At 36.0% G+C, this 18,239-nt stretch overlaps 1 long non-coding RNA gene across 1 annotated transcript in view; it reads right to left on the bottom strand.

The window, feature by feature from the left end:
- Nucleotides 1–8,979: 8,979 nt before the first annotated feature.
- Nucleotides 8,980–18,239, bottom strand: part of LOC140505937 (uncharacterized) — a 28,793-nt gene continuing 19,533 nt past the window's right edge. Inside the window, exon 2 of the long non-coding RNA XR_011967711.1 lies at nt 8,980–9,332. This is a non-coding gene — a long non-coding RNA (uncharacterized lncRNA). The remainder of the gene's footprint in view (nt 9,333–18,239) is intronic.

Raw genomic sequence — 18,239 nt, 5'->3', positions numbered from 1 at the left:
ATCTGATTATTTTACCTGTGGCTCTATTTGGCAAGCTAAGGTACATCATATATGTCACTGAGGCATCCGTTTTTGAGCGTGTTGATTTATCTCAATATGTCTTTTAGTGATATCCTTTTTTCCAAATATTCATTTAAAAATACCTATGAGGCATTGCTTTAGCCAGTTGGTGAGAGGAGGCATAACATTTGGTCCACCACTCTCTAGAATCTCCTTGAGGAAACGACTATTATTATTTTTTTTGTAAACAGATTCTAGTATAGTTCCTTTTTCAAAAGGATACTTAAATATTTATTAAAGTATTATTATAAATAATTATGATAATAATAATAACCTCTGTACTACAAATAATACACCTGAAAATATCCTTGAGAATTCAATACATAAACTATGCACAGACTGAACTGTGGTCCACATTTGCCCTAGACATAACCCTGATTCATAAAAACTTAAGAACAGCGTTTTAATAGAGCTTATCATCCAACTACTCATAGTCTCCCAACCATAAGGAATGAAAAGCTTTCAAAGTACAGAGATCTGGCCAACCTCAAAATAATGTTAGAATTGGATGAGGAGTGTGCCATGCCCATTGTCCTATCCGGTGCTGGGGTACTACCACAACTGTTTTCAGTGAGTCTCTTGTATATGAGCTTACATCCCAATGTTTTTGTTCAACTAGAGAAGTAGTTGCTTTATCCACTTGTGAGTAATGCATAGAATATTGTCTTATAAGAAAAAAATATCTCCTTTCTTAGTTCACGTGGTGGGTAATTGCTGCCAAATATATACTTACCACAATGAAGAAATAATAGAGGTTAAAAACCCATTTTATTTTAATGCTCAAGTATAAGTTCAGGCTTCAGAGAAAATCTGAACAATTATGAGGATTCTGAAAAGGCTTTTTATAAGAGAAATTATATCAGAGTGACAGAGAAATAATTCTTTACATATTACAATCTTGTACATTCCTCTAAGCCATAAAAGTTAAAGAGAAGGTAGAAACATAATCCCATGCTTCCTTCAATGTCATAAAGGCTGAACAAATTTAGTTAAACAGAATCATAATCTCACCCGTCCCCTAAGGAAACAAACTTCATCAAACAAGAGGTAAACTAAATCAGGTTACAGATTAAACTATATTTAGAGGATTCATGATTAGACTGATTGAGGAGAAGGATTTGTTTGTCTCCAAGGAGTCAGGGACAGTTGAGATTCTTCCTCTGGCTTCTTATCTAAGGAATACTTAAGACTCTTAAGTAAATTTTTACACCCCATGGGACAGCTTTTTGTCAGGTGAGGTTGATGTTAACCAAAACATGCATGAGGAATAAAGGGAAAAACAAATTCTCATTACAGCTAGATATAAAGGAATATGACAGGATGACAACTTATCTCAGGACCATTTCTATCTAAACCTAATCAGAAAAGAAAAGAATGGTATTATAATAATATCAACACATTTATATTTCCTTTTAAGGTATGCAATATGCTTAAAAATTTATTTTGTTCTGAACTTAAACCCCCCCAAAGACCATCTCCATAAAAAAAAGCAGAACGCAGAAGAGAATTATATATGAAACCATGTTTCTGTATTACGTACCACTTAATTTTTTAAAACATACTAAAATGTCTTTTATATAAAATTAAATAAGATTTATAAAAATTAAAAGTATACATTAAATTCTCCACTTATTTTCAAAACCATCCTGCTTGCCTATGCTTCTTCCTCAGCTTCCTCCTGTCCCCTCTGTACATTAAAAAAAATGTTACAGTGACTCTTTTGGAATCACTATTGCTAACCGCACCCCCCTTCAATACCTGACAGAAAGTGGGGAGTAAAATCTTTTTTTTTTCTTAACAAATTAGTATAGTCAAGTAAAATGAATCCACATATTGGCTATGTCCAAAAATGTTTATATCTGTGTACCTTGTATCTATTTCTTTTCTGTCAGGAGGTTGGTAACATGCTTCATCAAAGGTCCTCTAGAGACATGGTTGGCCATTGCATAGATCAGAATTCTTAAGTCTTTCAAAGTTATTTTTCTTTACAATGTTGCTCTTTTATAAATTGTTCTCCTGGTCCTGTTCCCTTCACTCCATGCCTAAAATCATCTCTTTAATCATTTCTTAAGACATAATAATATTGTAATATATTCCTACAACCCAATTGTTTAAGAGGCCATCTATGGCATCTCTCTTTAGCATCTTATTCTTTGTTTTCCTTTTCCTCCTTTCTAATTTGCTCTTTGGTGCCAAGAAGTTTATTTTTGTTTGTAGCTATTCCTTCCCTAGTATTATCTTCCTTCTTATCACTCCTTCATCCTTATCTCTGCTTGTTTCCCAATGAGACTAATCAATTTCTACACCAAATCAAGATGTGTTTCAACCCTTTTTTGTCCTTTTCTGATAAGAGCAAATTAATCCAATATTCATTGTCCTTACCCTTTCCTTTACATTGCATATTTTTCTCACATACTCCAATTTTGAGAAGTAGTAAATTCTATACCCTGCTTTATCCTTTCTACACTAGTATATTCTTCATTTTCCCCTTCCTTCTCTTAAAACCCTCAGAACAGAAGAAATCCACCCCAGGACCACTATTTTTTTTTAAATTAAGCTCCCTGTGAAGACACCGAGGTTCTAAAGTGACACTTGGTTTCTTCCCCCTTTCAAATGTTAGCACTACATCATTAGGATTCTCTGAACTCTTTGTGTTTGTATTTCCAAGTTCCAACTCAACTCTGGTCTTTCCATCAGAAATGCTTGAAAGTTCTCTAGTCCATTAAAAATCCATTTCCCTCTTATAACTTTCAGAGGAGGTTATTTCTTGGCTACAAGGCTGTCCACTTTTTTCTTCTGGAATATTGTGTTTCAAGATCTCTCATTTTTTTGTAGAAGTTGCCTGATCTTGAGTGATCATGACTCTAATTCCTTCATACTTAAGCTCCTTCTTTCTGGGTGCCCATAGTATTTTTTCTTCACTGTGGAAGCTCTGGATTTTGGCTATGGCCTTTCTGGAACTTTTCCTTTTAGGATTCCTTTCAGGAAATGATCAGTGGATGCTTTGTATCTTACTTTGTCCTCTAGTTCTAATAGATTTGGACAGTTTTCATTAATGATTTCTTGAAACAGTGTCCTGATTTTCTCTCTCTCTTTTTAAATCATACTTTCTAAGGAGTCCAATGATTTTTAAAATTATCTCAACTTGACCTGTTTTTCAGGTCAGTTGTTTTGGGTGTCACATATCTTATATTTTCTTCTATTTTTTTTTCAAATGCATGAGAGGAGCCCAAAGGCAGCTAGGTAGAACGGTCGATAGAATGCTGGACTTGGAATCAGCATGACTTACTTGTAGTAAATCCAGTCTCAGACACTTACTGTGATCCTGAGCAAGTTTTTAATCTTTGTCTGCCTCAGCCTCTTCGTGTAAAATGCAGATAAAAATAGCTCCTACATCCCAGAATTGTTCTAAGGATCAAATGAAATAATATTTATAAAACGTTTTGCAAACTTTAATGTGACATATAAATGCTAGTTGCAATAATAATAATTATTGCCATCAATAGTTATTATCATTATTATAATGAATATATCAAAGTTAGGGTCTAAACTTGGGCCTTCTTGACACTAAGCACCAGTTTCACCATATCTTACTTTTTATCACAAGACACAAGACAGTATGTGATTAAGTAGCTAAATTAATTCAGAAAAGGAGGCCATTCCTATTATGAGATATTCAGCTGGGAGAAAACTCATAAGAGTAGGTAAAACTTGAGCTGAGCACTGAAATATAAGTAGAATTTGGATTTTCTTAACTCTCCTTTTCTCTTCAACCCCTATTATTTTTAGATACTCATGGACTAATGATAATAATAATTTAATGCTTTGAGGTTTATAAAGGATTTCAGTATAAAATATTGAACCTCACAACTTGTGAATTTAGGTACTATGGTTATTATTATCCTCATTTTATAAATGAGGAAACAATCTCAGAAAGATTAGGTGACTTGACCACAGTCATACTGCTACATAACTATTTGAGTCAGAATTTTAACCCAATTCTGTCCTGACTCTAGGAGTCATACTTTTGAATATACCATCTTTCCTTCTAGAAGTTTAGAACTAGAAGGGACCTTAAAGATCATCAACCAACCCATTCATTTTGGGGTAGGGGAGAGGTAATCAGGGTTAAGTGACTTGCCCAGGGTCACAGAGTAGGAAAGTGTTAAGTATCTGAGGCTGGATTTAAACTCAGGTCCTCTGGAGTCTAGGGCCAGTACTCTATCCACTGCGTCACCTAGATGCTCCTCCTTTCATTTTACAGATGAAAACATTAGGTCCAGGAAGTCAAAAGCCAAATGTTGTTTCCTGTCCTTTTAGTTTTTTGTTTACTTTTTCTTGGGCTTCCTTCAAATTTCCTACATGACTCTTGGAATGTACTATGGGTCCATAGAAAGAGAGGACGGGCCCCTGATAGAAACTAAAAGAATTACTACCTGTCCTATATTCTAAAGGAGATCTTGGGACCAAATTGTGACTTTATAGGAACTACGCCCCCTGCTTTGTGGTCATGTGTCTGTACATGAATGGTATTTCCTGAGGATTTTATAACTTTTGACAATAAAACTACGGTACCCTGAGGGAGCTGAGTATTTAAAAAGAACAGACAAGCCCATCTGGAAAGTCTCTACTTTACCAGTTTACACATAGACAAGGTATTGAACTGCCGGTGGGTAGAGTGGACCTAGAATCAGGAAGACCTGAGTTTACAATTACTTTCTGTTTGCCTCAGCTTCCTCATCTGTAAAATGAGCTGGAGAAGGAAATGGCAAACCACTACAATATCTCTAACAAAAACAAAACAAAGAATCAAAAAAACCCCCAAACAACCAACTCATGGAGTCACGAAGAGTCAGACACAACTGAAAATTACTGAATAACAACACTCTTACTACCTTGGGTGAGTCACTTAATCTTTCTGTTAGAGGCTGGCCTAGCGCCTGCACTCACTTAGTTCAGGTTAGATTTGGGGAGGAAATGAGATATCTGTAAGTCATTATAAGATCAACAAATAAGAGATTGACTTTGCCCTATCACAGCAAGAAGACACAACAAGAATACAGTATCTTCAGTAATGGTGGACACAATTCGCTTCTTTTCCTTATGAAAATGTATCTAGCTAGAAGGTCATTAGGTGAAGCTTGCTCAGAGCCAACCTCCACCAAATCTGAGAGGTCTAAAAACTAAGGTGCTGAGATATTTTAAACACCTAGGTGACTAGGAAGTTGTGTAAAGGAAACATGAGTCAGTCAGGGCCTACAGGCACCTTTGTTTCCATTTAGAAAAAGTTAATCTTTGTCAGAGGGGGAAGAAAGAAGTATAGACCTAGTCCATGTTGTGAGGAAATGCTAGTAGATATTAACCCTATCATACTACTATGTGTGCCTCAGTTTCCTTGGCTGTAAAATGAAGACAATAATATCTACCTCCCAGAGTTGTTGTGAAACTAAAATGAGATAAAACTTGCAAAGCACTTTGCAAACCTTAAAGTTCCATGTAAATACTAGATACCACTAAAGGATGTGTGTAAGGAGGATTTTGTTATCCTTTCAGAGTTTAATTTCCCAGGATCCACGGTCATGCGAATGTCTAATTTCCAGGTGTTTGATAATAACTCCCAGAATAGTCTCAAGGATCCTAGATAGTAATTCTTAGTATTATAGTGACAGACAGTCCTACTGAGGCTGTGCCATGAGATGTGGGAGTGACATAATTGATATTTACTGTACTTGAGCAGAATGGTGATATTGCCAAACTCAGCCTGTGAGCTTAGTGTTGGCAAGATGCCTTCTTTGTCTGATTACCCTATAAAAGCAAGTGAGCACTGGTCAGTGAATTTGGAAAAGATCCATATGGGGAAAAAGCATGGAAATCTGTGTGCCTCAACTGGCCCCCATTGAGGTTTGAGGGGACTTAGGGGAGTGCACAAGTGTGCCTTGATTGGCCCCATTGAAAAGTAGGGGTAGTTGCCCCACCTTCTCACTAACCCCTGCAAGAAGGGTGATTGGGGAATGCTGTGTAGGAGCTGGTTCTTCCAACAACCATTTGAGAAGACTAGACTAGAATAAAGCTGATTATTAACCTGCCCTAAGCTGCCTGTCTGACCAGATCAAGAGTGAAACTGTTAGAGGCTGGAGTCCAAGACCTCCTGTGTGAAACATAGGCTCACAGGCTTAGAGCTGAAAGGTACCTTGGACACTATCTAGTCCAACCCCTTCATTTTATAGGTGAAAAGGCTAAAGCTTTAAAAGATTAAGTACTTGCCTGGTGTTGCCTGATTTTGAAAAAATTGTCAAACACCTGGCCCACAGTACTCCTGATTAAAACATAATTTGGAGGAAGGGGGTGGAGGGAGGGGTGGCAACTAGGTGGTGCAATGAATAGAACACCAGCTCTAAAGGCAGGAGGAATTGAGTTCAAATCCAGCCTTAGATACTTACTAGCTATATCACCCTGGGCAAGTCACTTATTCCCCAATTGCCTTCCAAAAAAAGTATGTATGTGTACATATGTGTATGTACATACATATAAAATAGACATGTTATGTATACATATATAATTGGGAAATATTTAACAAAATAAGTAAAAACAAGAAGATACAGATAATATTACATTTTAAAACTAAGTGAATATATGGCTTACAGATGAATGGTTCCTGTTTCTATTTGAGTTAGATTCTACTGCTCTTTACTATCATTCTCTCTCAAAATCCAACAAATCTTGATTTTAAAAAAAATCAGAAAATGATGCATTTATAATAATTCATGTAATAAGGGACTGCCCAATAAGAGCTCTGCTTGATACATTCCCCATGTGGATTTGGACCAAATCTTTGCAAGTATTCTTTTACTGTTTACTGTGTATTAACCAAATAGTGAAGACAAAGATTTTGATTGGCTACTGAGAAAACTGGTTGTGCATTCAAAAGACACACTGGCTAAAGAAAAATGTTCTCTTTTTCTTCGTCCTCTCCTCCTTCCTCCCCCTTTCTTTCCTTGTCCTTCCCTCTCTCCATATTTGTCTCTGAAGTCTCAGATTAAGGTGAAAGTAGAGGTACATTCACATTTGCAAAATTGTTTATAGTTTTCTGCAAAACACTCAACAGAACATTTTGGGATGATTCAAACAATATTCTCCAAATTTTGAAGATTAAAAAACTGGCTCTGAGAGATGCAGTGACTTGCCTATGAGCACACAGTTTATAATTATCTGAGCTGAGATTCAAAATCAGGTTTTCTGCCTCCAGATCCAGAACTCTATCTATTATACTATCCTTCTCCTCAGCAAAGCATATATAAATATTTAAAATAAACATTCTTATTGACTGCATGTTGTAAGGGGAAGGCATGCTATTTTGATTCTCACTTTTTCACAAGTATAAAGGAGATATTAGATCCCCTTCCAATTCTGTTTCTGTCCACCCAGTTCTTGCAGTGTTTTTCCTCCTTCCACCAGACCCGAGATAAAGGATTGAGTGGGTGGGGGGGGACGTGGGGTAGGAGAGACTGTGGGGGATGGGAAGTTCTTGCAGTAGCTGCTAATCGATATTTGCTGATGTGCACTCTGTGGCTATCAGTTATGCACATTCAGTAATGGCTTCAAATGAACTTGCCTAGAGGAAACACACTTATGGCTTAGCATAAAATGTTGATGTAAAGATTTCTTCAAGGTCAGGGAGGTAGAAGGGCTTGAATGGTGAATTAGCTCCAGCTCAGAGGCTCTTTACCTCAACACCTGGAGGAAAATGAGTTCCACGTTCCTCCTTTCCCCGTGGACTCAGACCTCTTCTTTGGTATATGATAAATGAAAGAAACAAACATACACAAAAACATGTTGCTCACTTGTGCTCATGTTCTAAATACACGCTGTGTAAAGCCTGAATCAAGCAAGGAACTCCACACCCAAAGAAGTGGCTGAAGCCCAGGATGACACAATCTAGAGCATTTTACTACAATTGTCAAATTGCCAATTAAAAAGAAGAAAGAAATTGCTTAAAGGCTCTTTGTTACATAATAATGTTTTATTCAGAAGGAAAGGAAAAAGCCAGATTGTCACAAAAGGCAATTCTTATCCCTTTCCTTCTTAACCTCATAACCAAATAAATTCCTTACTCTTGTTCCCCCCCAACCCCAAAAAACCACCCCCAAATATATGGCTACCAGGCTGCCCCACCAGCAGCCAGTCAGCCTGTTAGTGATACGGAAGAGTTTCATCTCTCTCTCCAGAACAGCTGGAAATAGGGACTGAATCCAAAGCCTCCTCATTAGGTGGAGACAATTTTGGAGAGCAGTTTGTCTTTACTTTGTTTAAAGATCTGGGGGTTGAAGAGAACATTAAACACTCCTGATTACTGAAGAATTGAAGAAAAGAAACATTTCTGTCACTAAACTAAATTTTTAAATTTTTTTAAAGTCCAGATTCATGATCACTGATGTTAATATTTTTGGCCATTCTACTCTCTCCAGCAGAGAACTGGAAAACATTAGAAAAACAAGTGGACCTTATGACTTGGATCAAGCTTGTTTTTTAACATTCTTCCCTGTCTTACTAATATCCAGAACTTGCCCCCATGTTCAGACACTACAGCTGTTCTCAGAAAGAAGTAAACACAAAACAAAGAGTTCTGTAGTGTAGCTAACTCTATTTGAAAGAGTCCTGTTTTTCTTAGGACATTCTGCAGTTAGTACATTAAGATCAACCTGTGTGACAATGGACAGATCGCTTAACCTCCCTGGGCCTTGGAGTCCTCATTTATAAAATAATTTGTAAAATGAAGAAGTTGGACTATATGGTCTTTGAGATCCCTTTGTCAACTCTGAAAATACATGACCAAGGAGTCCCAGAGGTTATGCAACCACTGTTAACTCTGAAAAGTAACATTAAATTAAATTAAAATAAAAAGCAAATAGCTAACACTGGTTAGAAGCAAAAAGCTTTCTTTATTCCATTGGAGGAGGGAAACTAGATATGCATGTTGGGGTCTTTATAGGAAGAAGTCCACTACAGGGAGGGGAAGCCTTCATACATACATACCAGTGGCTAGACAAGGAAACACCCAGTGAACTGTAGCTGTGCCAGTGAGGGGGCTAACAGCAACAAGGAGGTGAACTTGATTCATAGCAGGGTTTCATGACCAGAGAGTGGTTCCTACAGGTGCTTGTCCAAATTGCTGCAGCAGAGTTCATCCAGAGGGTGAGCACGAAGGATCGTTGTTATGCCAAACTCAGAGCACAGCTTGCTTGCTGGATCTGGACTATGGAAAAGAGTATCTCCTAATTGTAAAAAGAGAGGAGTGAAAAAGAGGAGTGGTTTTGGCATGGAAATTTTGATATTGTCTGATTTTATAGCTACAGTGACGTCCTGTGATACTATAGTGTTGCCCCTATACCCTTCTGCCTCTTCATAACTAGCTGTTATATCTAAAGAACTATGGGGTAAATAGTAAGGAGAGGAAAAACAAACAAATAAAAACATGAGTAGGCAAGACCATGTTTTCTTGCCCTTTATGGTGGGTACCTAGGCTACTCGTCTCCTCATTTTTCAAAAATTAAAATCCACACTCTTTGATTGTGCTCAAGAAAATTCTCCATCTTGGAAGAACATTTCATATGGTATGGAATTCATGCCTTAGAAGTCCCCTATGGTCCTTCCTTCTGATTCAGTGGATTCTCTAAGAGCCCCCATTTAAGGAGTGCCCTCAATGAGCATCTCTTCATTTCTCACCAGACTGTAAACTAGATTTCTTCATCATACCTCCCTCTATTTTTATCTCCATTTTGCAAATGAGGAAACTGGGGCTCTGCAAAGTTAAGTGCTTTTGGTCACACAATTAGGAATTGTCAAAGGTGGTGTTTTAAACCAGCTTTTAGGACCCTCAGTTCATAGCTTTAGAAGAACTTTATATTCTTTTCCAAATAAAATTTACACATTTTGGTATTTAGTGACTTTAATGCAAAGAAAGGCATAGGTTAAGATGGCAAAAAGTATGATAGAGAACTTGATTCCTTAATGAGGAATGAAAGAGTCAAAACAGTTTTGAATCTATATAGCATGAATACTTTCATTGAGGAAAGAATTGGGAAGCTGAACGTGGTGAACACCAAACATGTTCATGACAATAAAACTAGTTCTATTTTAACAGATAGGAAATGTTTCATTACTGATGTTGGAGTCACTCCTGAATCATTTGTCTGTGTATAGTCAGATCACTGACTTGCTAAGAAAGAATAAAAACGAGGGGAAAATATAGTTTGCAATTAAAACAACTTCAACCAGATCTCTTTAAGCAAGTTACTGATTTCAAAAAAATGGGAAATATATTTAGAGAGGACATGAACACCAGTTCTAACAACTTTATATAGAATTTTGACAGGTATAAGTAAATTGTCATAACAAAAAGACCAAAAGAGACAAAAATTTTATTTACTTGTTAAGGGCACACAGATACAGAAAACAAGGGTAAAGCTAGTCTAAATTACACTTTTTTTTCTAAATCCTATAGAAGAAGTTGGTGGAAGATTATGAATAGCATTTCCTCATAATACAGTAAGAGCAGTAAAAGAAAAACAAGTCAGAGGAAAGCATAGTGAGCCTAACTAAACAAAGTCATCCTGAGGACATTTAAAGATTAAACTGGAAGGAGAATAAAAAAACAGATAAAAGGTAGATTTGCAAAGATTTTTATAGCTCATTTTTTTGCCATCACCTGAATTGAAAAAAAAAAAATGGCTAAAGCAGCTGGATTAGACCAAGGATATGCAGAAGATACTTGTGTTAGAAGTGATAGAATTTTGAAAGCATTGAGAGACTAATTCTCAAGGTCACTCAGGGAGAAATGGATACTAAAGGCTTGGGGGCAAAAGTTGGACCTTATTACATCCCTTTTCCTGAAGGAAACCAAGAGAATACCAAGAGCTAACTACAGTTTTATTTGCACACTTTCTCATCTGTAAAAAATTTTTATGAGAATAATCTGCATGCATAGTGATATTCCACCACAGACATCTTTAGGACTGCAAAATGGCCTGAAAATGTAGAGAACCCAAGAATTCACTGTTCTTGTTGCTTGTTGGTAACAAAAAAGCATTTGATTTAGTAAAGAAAAACATTTAAACCCTCCAATAAGTTGATGCCTATACTCAACATATACATATGTATGTATATATACATATATATATATTTTTTAAAAACTCAAATGAGGCCCCCAGATATATCCTTATAGTGAACTCATAGTAAGAAATGGTTTTAACGGTGAGGAACTTGCGACCTCAAAGTCACATGTGACTTCTAGGTCCTTGAGTGTGGCCTTTTGACTGAGTTGAAGTTTTACAAAACAAATCCTTTTATTAAGGGAATTTGTTCTGTGAAGTTTGGATTCAGTCAAAGGGCCACACTTGAGGATCTAGAAGACCACATATTGCCTCAAGGGTGTAGGTTCCCCACCCCTGATAGAAAATACAGCCCGAGGACCCTCAACACTCCTGAATGTGACCTAACCTGGATTAAAATTTGTTGGGAAATATTTAGCAAAACAATAAAGGTGAAATAACATAAAAATAATATTACATTTTAAAATAAGGTCAATATGTAGCCCCCAGGGATCCTTATGCATGAATTAAAGGCCACTGTTTTTGAGTTTGTCTCTACTGGTTTAGAATTCTGTAAAAGATCATTCATTGGAGAAAAATGTTCAACTCCATGGGACAATAATAATAATACTTAACATTTATATTGTATTTTAAGGCTTACAAAGCACTTTACAACTATTATCTCATTTTATCCTCATTACAACTGAGAGGTAGCTTCTATTATTATTGCCTTTACAGATGAAGAAACTGAAGCAGTAATTGACTTTGCCAGTGTTGCACAGCTAAGAAGTGTCTGAAGCCATATATGAATTCAGGTCTTTCTGACTCCGGGGCCTGTGCTACCTAGCTGCCCAAAAGATAATATATCTACTACGGTATTAGATTATTTAAAGAGGCCTGTTCACTGAAGGGGCATTACCTCACTCTAATTAAGTACCTGAAGGCCTGAGCCTAAAAGGGATAGGGTCTCACATTCCATCCTGGGCCATCTCCAGTCATCCTGATGAATATCTGGTCACTGAATCCAGATGGCTCTGGAGGAGAAAGTAAGGCTGGTGACCTTGTGTAGCCCTCCTTCACTCAAATCGAAGTCAACTTCAAGTCATGTCATCATTTCTCTGATGTCATAGTCCTCTTTGAAAACAAAGGACAAATACATAGAAAGATAATCTTGTGGAGAAAATTATGCATATTTGCATTTCATTGTGTAAAAACTATAATTTGTACAATGTTCCCAAAGGACCACATACTCTTCTACTAATTTGTCTATATTGTTTGCGTTCCACTGTGTTTTCTTTGTTAGTGTCAATGATCAGGTTTCTTTCAGTCAGGTATGATAGTGATTTTAAACCCCGAAAAGAGGGACTTTTACTTGATCTGAAATTTTGTTTAATTTTATTTTAATACATAGGGAGATTTTAAGGTTCATATAGATAATATAAATACATATAGCATTTAAATAAGAAATCTCTTTTTAAAATATCCCAAGCATATACTACGTACAGACATAAAATTTACATATATTACTACATCAATTTCATGTGGAGTCAGAAGATGAGTTTTAACACTTACTAGCTATTTGAATAAGAGCAAGTCACTTCATATCTCCAAAACTTAGATTATTCATATGTGAAATGGGGATAATTACACCTCCCGGGGTTGTTGTGGGGAAAATATTGTAAAGATAAAATTTTTTTCATTACTTTTGACTATGTCTACATAATAAACATTAATGTGTATACTTCTATCTAAGAATCTAAATTAGTATGACATTAAGATGATGTAGCATGTATTTTGATGAAATAAAAACAACTTAAATACTATTGTCATGTGATTGGACTGGGAGTCAGGAAACTTGGGTGCTACTTCTGCCTTTGCTACTCAATGTGTAATATTGGGAAATTACTTAACTCCTCAGGGTCTTGGTTTCTTCATTTTGATGATGGGATTGGCTTTAAGATCATCTCTTGCTCTAAAATTTTGATGGATTAGAAAAGACTGTCAGAATCACAGAATCTTACTCAGAGTTGAAATGGACCTCAAAGGTTGCCTAGCTCACCCCTTGCCCCAATAAAAACCTTCTCAACAATATATTTGACAATACATCTAACAAGGGATCATCTATTCTCCATTAGAAGAGCTCTAATGATGGAGAGCACATTACCATGTGAGATGGCTCATTCCATGCTAGAAGAGTTCTTATTGTTAGAAAACTTATATGAAGGTAAAATCTGTTTCTCTCCATTTTCTATCCATTTTGACCACTGGGGCCAAAATAGAACAAGACTTAATCCTGTTCACATCAAAGTCCTTCCCCCTAAGGGTTCTTTTTTTCTAGACTCAGTATTCCTAGATCTTTAAACTGATCCTTGTGAAAAATGGTCTTTGGTTTTATCAGTATCCTTGTCTGGACGTGTTCTAGTTTGTCAGAGTCTTTATTTAAATACATTCCAGAACTGAATGGAGCATTCTGTGTAGGTATGAACAGAGAAACATATAACAGGAGAGGGGAACCTGCAGCTTCAAGACCACATGTGGCCCTCTAGGTCCTCAAGTGCCGCACTTTGATTGAATCTAAACTTCACAGAACAAATCCTCTTAATAAAAGGATTTGTTCTGTAAAACTGGGACTCAGTCAAAAGGCCACACCCAAGGACCTAGAAAGAATGCCACATGTGGCCTTGAGGCCACAGGAGTACAGTGGAACTCTCACCTTTCTTGTTTTGTCACTCTTTTTCCACTAACAAGATCTAAAATCAAGTATGCTTTTCTGGCTGCCATGTCACTGTTGATATAGTGAGTTTGCTGTCCTCTAAAAACCCCAATTCTTTTTCTAATGAGCTGTAATATAATCATACCACCCTGATTCTATATTTGTGCAGTTAATTTTTTGAATATGAACAGTACTTTATAGGTTTTATTTCTTTTAGAAAGTTTAGGAACTGTTTTTTCTCTTTACTTTTTCCTTGGCCTTTCTGCTTGCTACAAACACCTTATGAAAGTTTAGTTGAAAAAAATTGGCACAATGAATGTGAAAAAATGTTCTGTCCTCTAAAGGACCCCATGGGCATTGTCCTAGATTATGAGTCAATAGATGGTAAGAATTTATTTAAAAGTGAAGGGTTTTTTTAGTCTAGTTTTTTAAAAAGAGAAATAAGAAGGAATTTTCCACTTAATAGCTTATATTTATACAATACCTTAATATTGTAAAATGCTTCACATATGTTACAAATACAAAATTCACAAAATGGGGGTCCAAAGTAATCATTTATTCTTTTTCTAAAGAGCTCTTTTTGTTTATTTTGAATTTAATGATTCAGATAAATGCTTGCTATGGTATTTTACTACAGATTTAGATTAAAATAAATACTTTACTTTTAATATTATAATATTGTTTCATGATTTCTAAAACTTTGTATACTTTGTGCTGAATAAAGAAAAAATTAAATGTGTTTTTAAGTAATGAAAATGAAATAGTTTTTGTTGGTGTAACAAAGGGAATGATTTAAAAATTGAATTTTATTCTCCTCTTTACATTTTTTTTAAAATGGGGCACAATTATTATAATTGCAAGAGAAAGTAATATCTTTGTAAATGGTAGTTTTGTAGTTTTCTTAACCAGGAAATGCACAAATAGGCAAAGGGCAGGAGGTGTTATAAAAAACTTTGATCTCTAAAGTGCACACAGATGTATATTTTATGCAGTGGGTGTACTACTAGAAAATTAGGTGTAAAATATTCTTTACATGTAATTGGAAAAAAACCCATGAAATACTATGAGGGGGAAAAAAACTTATATGGCCATTTTCTATGAGTTTACCTGCCTATGTATGTGTGGAGAGAAGGTAGTTAAATCCAACAGGGGAGAAGAGAGCTCTTCCTTAGTGAAAGGGGTCCCTAAGTCAATGAGAGAGTATTTACCATTTTAGTAATAGAACTAGATTGTGTATAGAATAGTAATAGAATAGATTAGTAATAGAATAGATTGTGTATTTATTCAAATGATAACCTAGATTTCATTTTAAAGTAGGAAGGAGAGGTTTATTTGAAAATAGGCAGCTAGCATAGTGGCATGGATTGGTGCATTTTTCATGAGAGCATCTTAGCACTGACACCAAGCTGAAGGTGCATAGGAGGAAAATGTAACAAAGTCAGAATTGGAAAATGAAACAATGTTAGAGGGAGATACTTCTCAGATAGAACCACACCCAATCCTAAGGTGGAAATAGGAGAACCAGGAGGGAAACACAGTGTTTAGGGAGATAATTGAGGGTTTTACTCAGTAGAAAGTCACATATTTGAGTTCATTCACCCAAAGGATGGGAGAATCATTAATATTTTGGATGCTGAGAATCAGTGATGAAGAAGTGGGAGGAGTATCTATTGACGGTGTGGATTGCTTAAAAGTCCTAGGTATTAGAATCTTTTTGTACAGCAAACTTTTAGATATTACAATATGCAAGGAGGTAACAATATAACTAATCTTGTTAGCTTTGGCTGCAGAAGGATGCACTAAGTAGTATCCTACTGACTTTATGTGGTCTAGTGGAGATAGATCCTGGTAATCATTTAGGGACTGTATAAGAAAGTTAAATGAGGAGGTAATGAAAACTGCCATAAGGATCCAAAAATATAATGGGACTCAGTACACAGTTATTGATTTAGCCAATGCTTTCTTTACTATCCCAATAGATTCTAAACAATGGGACCAATTTGCTTTCACTTGGCAGGGCAGACAGTATACTTTTACATGCTTGACACAAGGATATCTACATAGCCCCACTATTTGTCATAAGATTGTCACTGAACATTTGGCTGAATTAGTACTACCTGGTGTACAGCTTACCCACCACATAGATGATATTATGATACAGGGGAAAAATGTAAAAGAAGTGGAGAAGAATTTGATGCTTTTAATTGAGCATATGAAAAGCAAAGGGTAGGAAATTAACCTTGTAAAGATTCAAGGGCCAGCTCAAACTGTAACATTTTGGGGTATACAATGCAATAAGGGGTATGAAAAATTCTCTCGCAAGCCCATCAAAAGGTTCCAGATTTTCCTATCCCCACCAATAAGAAAGAGGCCCAAAAGTTTATATTATTTTTTTGGATATTGGTAAAATCACATACCACATCTAGGAAAAATTTTGAAACCCTTTTGAAAAGAAGTTGTTAGCTGCATATTGGGCTTTAGTAGAGACTAAACAATTGACTTTGGGACATGAGGTAATATTAAGGCCTGGAATCCTGATTATAACCTGGGTCGTGAGTACCCCTGCTTCTCACAGAATTGGACATGTGCAAGAGGCTAGCATAATTAAATGGAAATGGTATATTCAAAATAGATCTAAAATTGGCAAAAGTGGAGTTTCTGCTTTACATGAATCTATAGCAAACATAGGTACTGAGAGAAATGATACACCTCTGAACCAAAGCAACAGTTGGTACAGACCTTGGTAAAATGGAATGAGGGATATGATGGATTAACTGAAGGATAAATGAGACTTGCATGGTTTACTGATGGGACAGAAAAATATTTGGGCCACAAAAGACGTTGGAAAGCAGTAGCCTGTAACCCATGTAATAAGTGGACTGTGGAAAGTATTGGGATAGGTAGAAGTAGTCAATATGCTGAATGCATGGCAGTATATCAATCTATCAAAACAGAACAAGGAGGACAGTGTCATATATTCACTGATTCATGGGTGGTAGCTACTGGGTTACCTACATGGATGCACATGTGTAAAAATCAAAATTGGGAAATTCATGGCAAACAAGTCTGGGACAAAAAATTTGAGGAAGATATATGGGACATGCTTTTGGTTACTAATTTGTCAATTTTTCATGTAGATGCTCATGTGGCCCTCACCATGCCAGAACATGAATACAATGCACATGTTGATCAACTATCAAAGATTGCTACTCAACATATTGTCCTTACTCTGATACCAACTGCTGATCCAGTACTAGCAAAATGGGTCCATCAAACAGCTGGCCATTTAGGAGTTCAGGTCACATACCCATGGGCACAAGACTGAAGTACTCATATCTCTTATTCATTGTTAAAAAAAGTAGTAGAGGAATGTTATATATATCAGCTGGAAAAAAGGAATGAACTGTTCCTTGAGTAGCAACTGGAGAGATAGCAAGGGGAAAAATACCAGACCAAATTTGACAAATAGATTACATTGGACCCTACTCCAAGATAAAGAATGCAAATTTATATGTACTTGTGTTGACACCTGTTCAGGTGTACTAGTGGCTAGTCCCTATAAGAATGTGACCCAGAAAAACACCTGTAAAACTCTAGATATCATGTCTATATTATAGGGGTTCAATGCAGATTCAAAGTGACAATGAGTCACATTTCAAAGATAATGAAATGAAGAGATATTGTATATCAAACTGAATATTGAGTGGATATATTATGTTCCATATTATCCATAAACATCTGGGTTAATTGAAAGAATGAATGGATTAGTGAAAGAACAGTTAAGGAAGTTAAGTTCTAATAATTCTTATCAACATTGGAAAGATAATTTGTTCATTTCTTTATGTAATTTGAATAATGGACCATTGGGAGGAAGTATACCTCCAGCTAGAATGATGACCCCAAATCTGCAGATTAGAAAACAGCAAACATATAAGGTCCCAAATATTGAGTATTGGACTGTGAGGCCAGATGTCCCAGCACTGTATACAGGGACACCTGGTTTGGCAGGTTGTGATTTATATTGTTTAGAGGACTTTTGGTTGAATAGTAAAGAAATAAGAAAATTCTCTACTGGAATATGTATGAGAATCCCTAAAAATAATTTTGGACAAATATTACCTAAATCAGGATTAGCAGCTCAAGGAAGACATGTATTGATTGGAGAGATAGATTCTGTTTATCAAGGAGAAATTATTGTGACATTCCAAAATTTAGGTGAAGAACCCACACAATTTTGTAAAAATGATAGAATAGTTCAAGTGATTATTATTCCTTGTGTAACAATATCCCTTGTGAAAACTGACCCTCCTTCCACAGTAACTAACAGAGGAACTGAAGGATTGAGTTCTCTATTGATAGAATAAAATTGGGAGCTAAAA

Source organism: Notamacropus eugenii, chromosome 5 (genome assembly GCF_028372415.1).
Source record: "Notamacropus eugenii isolate mMacEug1 chromosome 5, mMacEug1.pri_v2, whole genome shotgun sequence".
In the NCBI taxonomy this organism is placed as follows: Eukaryota; Metazoa; Chordata; class Mammalia; order Diprotodontia; family Macropodidae; genus Notamacropus; species Notamacropus eugenii.
This window is presented reverse-complemented; position numbering and strand designations above follow the sequence as displayed.